Raw genomic sequence first — 7,792 nt, 5'->3', positions numbered from 1 at the left:
TATTTTTAGTAGAGATGGGGTTTCACTATGTTGCCCAGGCTGGTCTCAAACTCCTGACCTCAGGTGATCCGCCCGCCTCGGCCTCCCAAAGTGTTGGGATTACAGGCGTGAGCCACCGTACCCGGCCAGTCTTTGTATTTTTAGTAGAGACAGGGTTTCATCGTGTTGGCCAGGCTGGTCTCGAACTCCTGACGTCAGATGATCCACCCACCTCGGCCTCCCAAAGTGCTGGGATTACAAGCGTGAGCCACCGCGCCCGGCCTCCTTAAGATTTTTTTTCGTTTTCTTTTTCTTTTTTTCTTTTCTTTTTTTCTTTTTCTGAGACAGTTTCGCTCTTGTTGCCCCGGATGGAGTGCAATGGTGTTATCTCAGGTCACCGCAACCTCCGCCCCCCGAGTTCAAGTGATTCTCCTGCCTCAGCCTCCCAAGTAACTGGGATTACAGGCGTGAGCCACTGCACCCAGCCAAGATTTCTTGACCTAGTGTCTTTAATCCTTCCGCCCCTGAGCCCACATGCAGCCCCAGTTCCCCAACAGCCTCTGCTCTGCACATTTGTGCCGCACTGGCAGCTGCTCTCTGTGTCTGTTATCTTCCACTGAAGCCTTGTGCAGGAGGAGCTGAGCTGAGAGACAGGGCTATTTATAAATAGAAAGTGGGTGTAAAGTTCTGCAGTCACAAGTGTTTTAAACAAGACTAATTCCATCTCCCCCAGTCGAACTTTGAAATTTCTGTCCACCTCCTCATCTCCCATCTTTTCTCAAAGCCTGCAAGTTCTTATCCTCTTCTTGGTCAAAGCCACCATAAGCCTGGATACCACGGTAGCTAAGAGATGTGACATGGAACCAAGTGTGGGAATTACACAGATTCATCATAGTCAGAGTCAAAGCTACGGAGGGAACATAAATGTTCTTACCACCTAATAATATTTAGTGATGGCTCACCATGTGCCCTGCCCATGTCACCATTAGCTCCAACCCATAAAACAGCCATATAAGCTAAATACTGCTCCCATTTTAATGGTGGAAAAGTGAAACTCAGAAGGGTTCACTGATTTGCCCAAGAGTGGTGGTAAATAGCAAAGCCAGGATTCTCACATGGGTCTGCAAGTCTGGAATTTCTAATATGGCACGCACATGCATTGAGTGCCAGTATTTTTCTGCATAATGATCAGAGCACAGATTTTAACAAAGAGTTAAGTATGAATATTAATGAGAGGAGGGAACTCGTGGTTTTATTATAATAATGAAAGGATCAACATTGTATGCTCAACAGTTAGATGCTCAGAAGCCCAACTCAAACTGGCTACATTAAGAAAAGGAATTCATTGGCCCAAGTAATAAAAAGGGCTAGTGGTGAATCCAGGGGTTCAAACAAGGGCGTCGGGATTCAGTCTTCCCACCCCTCGGCTGGCTTCCCTCTCCGATGGACTCTCCACATGGCAATAAGATGCCAACTGGCAGCTCCACTCACATGGCTTCTTAGAACTTGTAATTCCAGAGAAAGAGCAAAATCTCTTTGGAGAGCTCCAGCAAAAATCCCAGGAGGACTCTGGCTTGAAACACACACCCATCTGTGAAGCATTTGGTGTGTCTGGGAGATGCTAGCCAGGCCTGAGTCACAGGCCCATCTAAAGGGGTGGAGGTCCAGAGTCAGCCCCAGAAGAACCCCATACATTCAGCTGGACTGTTCTGTTCCCCCCTCCCCGCTCTTCTCAGAGCTGGTCTGTTTTCTAGTGGGATGCATGGCTCATCAAAGGAAGGTTCACTGGGCAAAGACATACATTACACCCTGTCCAAAAGAAACAGCTTTAATAGAAAGGGAAAGAAAACAACAGTTCACCCAGAACATGTGACACATGAGACTCCATGAAGCTAAGCTGAGCACAGAAGCTGCTGTGTTTGAAACCTTCCATGGCAGGTACATACAAACATCATCTCAGTCACCCCGTGAGCCTGATAATAGCCACACTTTTTAAGTGAGAGAAATGAAAGGTCAAAGAGATTTAAGTGACTCGCTAGAATGCAAACCTGGGTGTATTGAAGTCCAAATCCTGCAAGCTTTACACCACAGCACACTGCCCATTTGGAGGGAACCAGATGTGAGGGTGAGACTGCTAGATGAGCCCTTGGAAGTCGTGTCCCCGGGGAAGCACACATCTGACTGCCTGACGTGCTCTGAGAGCAGCAGGCACCGAGCTGGGGACTGCCCTGTCCTGGTAACTACAGTCTCACCCAGCTAGTCGCTGAGCGGCTGATAAACTCTTCCCATTCATCAATGACAGTTTCCTCTCAGCTGGAAGAAAAAGCTGCCAGGGAGCTGCTCCCCCAACCGTGCTTCTGACGGGGAAGACTCCCCTGGTGCTGTTGATGAGACAGGAACCAAAGGAGAAAGAAAGCTGGATATGGAAGGAAGGGCATGTGGGCATATGGGCATGGTATGAATGGATGATTGGATAAAGAAATAATCCCAGAAAAATGATTTGAAAAATTAGAAAAAAGTTATGATTCTAAGTTTAAAGGCAAGATGGCAATATGGCACAAGAGGGATAGGAAGCTCTGAGATCAATTAGGCTATCCCATTTGCAGAAAATCCCTGTGCAGAGAAAAGGAGAGCCAAAGACACCAGTGTGGCTCTGTAGAGTGCTCTCTAATAAGTTCAAAATTTAAAAAGTGGGGTACAAGAGATAGAAGGGAAGGCGAAGTTCGTGATAAACTGAGACTTGGAAAAGGTGCAGACAATAAAAGATATTGCTGGTTATGTTCAAGCAAGAGGAAAAAGGAGGAGACAGGGTTCCACCTGGGAATGAAGATGTCAGGTTGGCAGTTTTCAGAGACAGCAGAATAGTCAACCCGGATTTTCTTCTTTCTCCCGTGAGGAAAAGCACTTCCAGACTGGGAAGAGTTCAGCAAAACACGGGTTAGAGGACAACAACCCCAAACAGAAGGAAAGCTAAGAGAAAACCTAACCACCTCGCCAATCAAAATGTGCTGCAAATCCCAAGGTGACGACAGACCTTTGCAGATAAGATCCAGGGACCTTTGCCAATGTGGCTATGAAAGCTGCGGCGAAAAGGACAGGGGCCGCGGTCCTGGACGGCTGCAAATATCCTGACAAAAAGGAAGAAAAGGGAGATCCTGGGCACATTTGAGGTGAATTCCCTCAAAATCTGTTCTAGAATATAACATTAAACCATGGATTTGAGAACACCTAGAAAAACAAGTGGTATCTTCACAAAGAACAAGATAATGGTTAAAATAATAAAAATGTCAACAATAATTTGTTACTTATTTACTCAGAAGGCCATTAGGAAAATTCCTTGGATTATACATAGTGTTCCTTGTTTCCAGTTAAACACTGTCTGATGATTGAAGAGACAAGTAGGAAAATATGGATCTCAGAGACTGCCCAGTCGGGTGGATTCATGTAACCGCTGTGCTCCTTCACCCCAGCTGGTTATCGGATTGCTGCAGAGCTTGCTGAGGAGGTATGTCTAGTTCTGTGCTCCTAGACCCTGGTCAGCCTAGTAGTGGTCGTGCCCACCACACTCACCACATTTGCAGAAGGCACCACTGTGGGGATGAAAAGCTAGTATTTCAGAGTCAAGATTCTAAAATAACTTGAAACAGTGGGCTGGAACCAGCAGGATGAAATTTAAAAGAGTAAATGGAGAGACCTGCATTTAGATTAAAAAAAAAAAAAGTCAGCTGCATAAGCATAGGATCTAGGAAGTTTGGTTTGCCAGAGGTGCCTGAGAAAAAGGCTGCGGGCTTGCAGCTGATCTCAGGTTGAATAGAACCCGGTAGGAATGGAGCAGCTGCTTAAAAAGATAGTGGCTCTCCCCATCTCTTGTTATTTTAGGTACAAAGGGGTGAAACAGTGAAAAACGTCTCCCATATTTTTCTCATAGCCATTCCCCTTCTGTGAGGCAACTGCTGTTAATGGTTTCTAATAGATCCCCTCAGAGGTATTCGTTCCAAGCACACATAAGCAAATGCATGCTTTTTCTTTTTTCACATAAATGGTGGTATATTGTGCACCTTCTTTTTTATTTCACTTAACAGCATATCTTAGCGATTATTTCATATCAGTATACAAAATGATTCCTCATTCTTTTGTAGGGATGCATCGTATTCTACTGTATATATGTATCATAATTTATTGGTCCTTTTGCTGGACATGTAGATTATTTTCAGTATTTTGCTATTACAAACAATGCTGCAATAGATAACATGGCATTGCTATTATAAACTGTTTGCTATTACTAGCCATGCTAAAATGAGTAACATGTAATTCCCAATATGTGGACATGTATCTGAAAAACGTCTCTTCAAGAAGTAAAATCACTGACTTAAAGGGCACGCACATTTTTTCACTTGGTAGATACTGCCCAGTTGTGTCATTTTACCCTCCTACTAAAAATGTATGAATGTCTGTTTCCGTGCATCTCACCAGTGGAATGTGTTATAAACCTCATTGATCTTTGACAGTTTGAGAGGTAAAAATAATAATAATGGCACGTTATTATAATTTTCTTTTTTTCCCTTTTTTTTTTTTCTTTCTTTTTTTTTGAGAGAGAGGGTCTTGGTCTGTCACCCAGACTGGAGTGCAGTGGTGCCATCACGGCTCACTGCAGCTTCAACCTCCTGGGCTCAAGCCATCCTCCCACTTCAGCCTCCTGAGTAGCTGGAACTATGGGTGTGTGAGACTAAGCCCAGCTAATTTTTTTTCTTTTTTTGTGTGGAGATGGGTTTCTCACCATGTTGCCAAGGCTGGTCTCGAACTCCTGGCCTCAAGTAATCCTCCCACCACCCTAGGGCTCCCAATGTGTTGGGATGACAGACATGAGCCACCACGCCCAGCCCACAATACTTATGAAATAAGTTTGGTCTGACAGGATTGGCATCGGCATCCACTGGCTTCCAGAATAAAGTCTGGATGGCATAGCCTGGCATTTGAAATCCTTCATGAGGCCGGTGCAGTGGCTCACGCCTATAATCCCAGCACTTTGGGAGGCCAAGGCGGGCGGATCACCTGAGGTGGGGAGTTCAAGACCAGCCTGATCAACATGGAGAAACTCCGTCTCTACTAAAAATACAAAATTAGCTGGGCATGGTGGCACATGCTTGTAATCCCAGCTACTCAGGAGGCTGAGGCAGGAGAATCACTTGAACCCAGGAGGCAGAGGTTGCAGTGAGCTGAGATCGTACCACTGCACTCCAGCCTGGGCGACAAGGTGAAACTCTGTCTCAAAAAATAAAAATAAATAAAAAGTCCTTCATGATTGGATTCAATCACATTTTTCTGGACCTGTCTCCCATCAGTACCTACATATTCCATACTGCAGCCATACCAATATTATTATTCGATTTTCAAACACACCAAACAGTAGTAACAGCCAACACATACTGAGTGCTCACAGTATACTAGACTCTGTGCTAAACGTCTTTAATCCTTGCAGCAATGAGGCATACTTTTATTATCCCCATTTCATAGGTGGGGAAACTGAGGTCACACAAATAATGAAGAAGCTGGGATTCAAACCGAGGCAGTCTGATGCCAGCCACTACTCTTCACCATGATTCTGAATTGCCTAAGAGTGTTACCTCCTGCTCCCTGCTCCTTTCTTCCAGAATGCTCTTCAGTCTATTGTTACCTGTGAAAGTCCAGTGCAGCCTTCACTGCTTCGTTTAGGTGTTACCTCTCTGATCAAGCCTAGCTGCATCCCTCCACTTAGAATTAGTTTCTCTTCCTAATTTCCACCCGCCCACAAGGAATGGAGTGCAGGAGTGCCATCTTGGCTCACTGCAGCCTCCACCTACTGGCTCAAGTGATCCTCTCGCACCTTCTGGTTTGTGTTTCTGCCTACTCTTGAGGGGACAATGATAAATTGCTATATGCCTCTCCCTGCCCCCTTCCCTCCTCCTCCAGCAGTTACTCAACTGGGTTGTAGATGATGTTTACATTCAAGCTGTCTCGCCAGTCACTCGGGACTCATCTGACCTACACTCTAGCTGGCTCTATACCGGGGTGAACACAGACAAAGCAATTCAACACAACCCCTCACCAGTCAGAATCAGAATGTGACCAGACATAATGGCATGCACCTATAATCCCAGCTCCTTGGGAGGCTGAGGCAGGAGGACTGTGTGAGCCTAGGTGTTCAAGGCAGGCCTGGGCAACAAAGTGAGACCCTGTCTCAAAAAAAAAAAAAAAGAAAGAAAGTAAAAAAAAGCTGGCTGGACAAGGTGGCTCTTGCCTGTAATCCCAGCACTTTGGGAGGCCGAGGTGGGTGGACACTTTGGGAGGCCAAGACAGGTGGATCAAGAGGTCAGTAGTTCGAGACCAGTCGGGCCAAGCTGGTGAAACCCCGCCTTTACTAAAAAAATACAAAAATTAGCCGGGCGAGGTGGTGGGCACCTGTAATCCCAGCTACTCGGGAGGCTGAGGCAGGAGAATTGCTTGAACCCGGGATGCAGAGGTTGCAGTGAGCCGAGATCGCGTCACTGCACTCCAGCCTGGGCGACAGAGCAAGACTCCGTCTCAAATAAAAAAAAAAAGAAAAGAAAGAAAAAAAGCCACAGGAGCCACAGGGCTTCTGTCTCTCAACTCATCTTGGCAGGACACAGCCTTCCTTTTCTCCCTTCCTGCAGGCCATGGAGACCCAAACACCGTCTCCTGCCAGGGCCAATGCTACCACTGTTTCCGCTCACAGAACCGTGGGTTTTTTCTCCACCCTCTCCAACTGAAAAGCTGACTTCTGCCCCCAAAGATGTGCAGATCTTGGTGTCAGTGTGCAGCATTCTATAGCCAGACATAGGATTTGGGTCTCCTGACAGTCTGGAGTTATTTGTGCCTCCTATGTCTTCTGCTAACATGAGTCAAGGAGAACCTGCAACAACAGTTCAGGGAATGAGCCTGGGTATGGGGAGGAACTTGGTGGCTGTCCTGCATCTTCAGCCAGTTTTGACCAGGTCTGGTTACCCCAGTGTTCCAACTCTGTTGCTACAGTAACCCAAAACTTACTAGTTTAAAACAGCAACAATCAGCTGAGGGTGGTGGCTCACACCTGTAATCCCAGCACTTTGGGAGGCCGAGGCTGGTAGATCACTTGAAGTCAGGAGTTTAAGACCAGCCTGGTCAATAGGATGAAACCCCGTCTCTATTAAAAATACAAAAAAAGTTAGCTGGGTGTGGTGGCGGGCACCTGTAATCCCAGCTACTCGGGAGGCTGAGGCAAGAGAATCGCTTGAACCCGGGAGGCAGAGGTTGCAGTGAGCTGAGATTGCGCCACTGCACTCCAGCCTGGGTGACACAGTGAGATTCCGTCTCAAAACAAATACCAACAGCAAACCCAGCAACAATCATCTTTATTCCTTGCGGGTCTGGTGGAGCACTAGGTTCAGCTAGGCAGTTTTCATTCAGGGCCACTCACACAGTTGCAGTCAGACAGAGGCCATGCCTGGTGTCCTCTTAAAGGCTTCCGCACATCCATGTCACTGGCAGTGATGCTGGTACCTCAGCTGGGGCCAGGCCAGCTTCGTGGCCCCACAGCTTGTATGGCTGAGCAAGGTGCCACACTTGGAAGAGCCCTGTGCTTGGTTTAAAGCTCTAAATTCTTAGAACAGTAGGCTCCACATTTTCTTTTTTCTTTTTTTTTTTTTTTTGAGACAGGGTCTCACCCTGTCGCCTACTCTGGAGAGCAGTGGCACGATGTCGGCTTGCTGCAACCTCTGCCTCGCAGATTCAAGCAATCCTCATGCCCCAGTCTCCTGAGTAGCTGGGACCACAGGTG

General features: G+C 46.7%; 1 protein-coding gene across 1 annotated transcript in view; it reads left to right on the top strand.

The window, feature by feature from the left end:
• MTCH2 (mitochondrial carrier 2) overlaps positions 1-7,792 on the top strand; it is a 71,858-nt gene that overhangs the window by 51,310 nt on the left and 12,756 nt on the right. Inside the window, exon 11 of the mRNA XM_012001453.1 lies at positions 2,196-2,209. The gene's annotated coding sequence lies outside the window, so the exon portion shown is untranslated. The remainder of the gene's footprint in view (positions 1-2,195; positions 2,210-7,792) is intronic.

The sequence above is a fragment of the Mandrillus leucophaeus genome, unplaced genomic scaffold (genome assembly GCF_000951045.1).
Source record: "Mandrillus leucophaeus isolate KB7577 unplaced genomic scaffold, Mleu.le_1.0 Scaffold66, whole genome shotgun sequence".
NCBI classification, from domain to species: domain Eukaryota; kingdom Metazoa; phylum Chordata; class Mammalia; order Primates; family Cercopithecidae; genus Mandrillus; species Mandrillus leucophaeus.
Note: the sequence above shows the minus strand (reverse complement) of the source record. Positions and strands in the feature narration are given on the sequence as shown.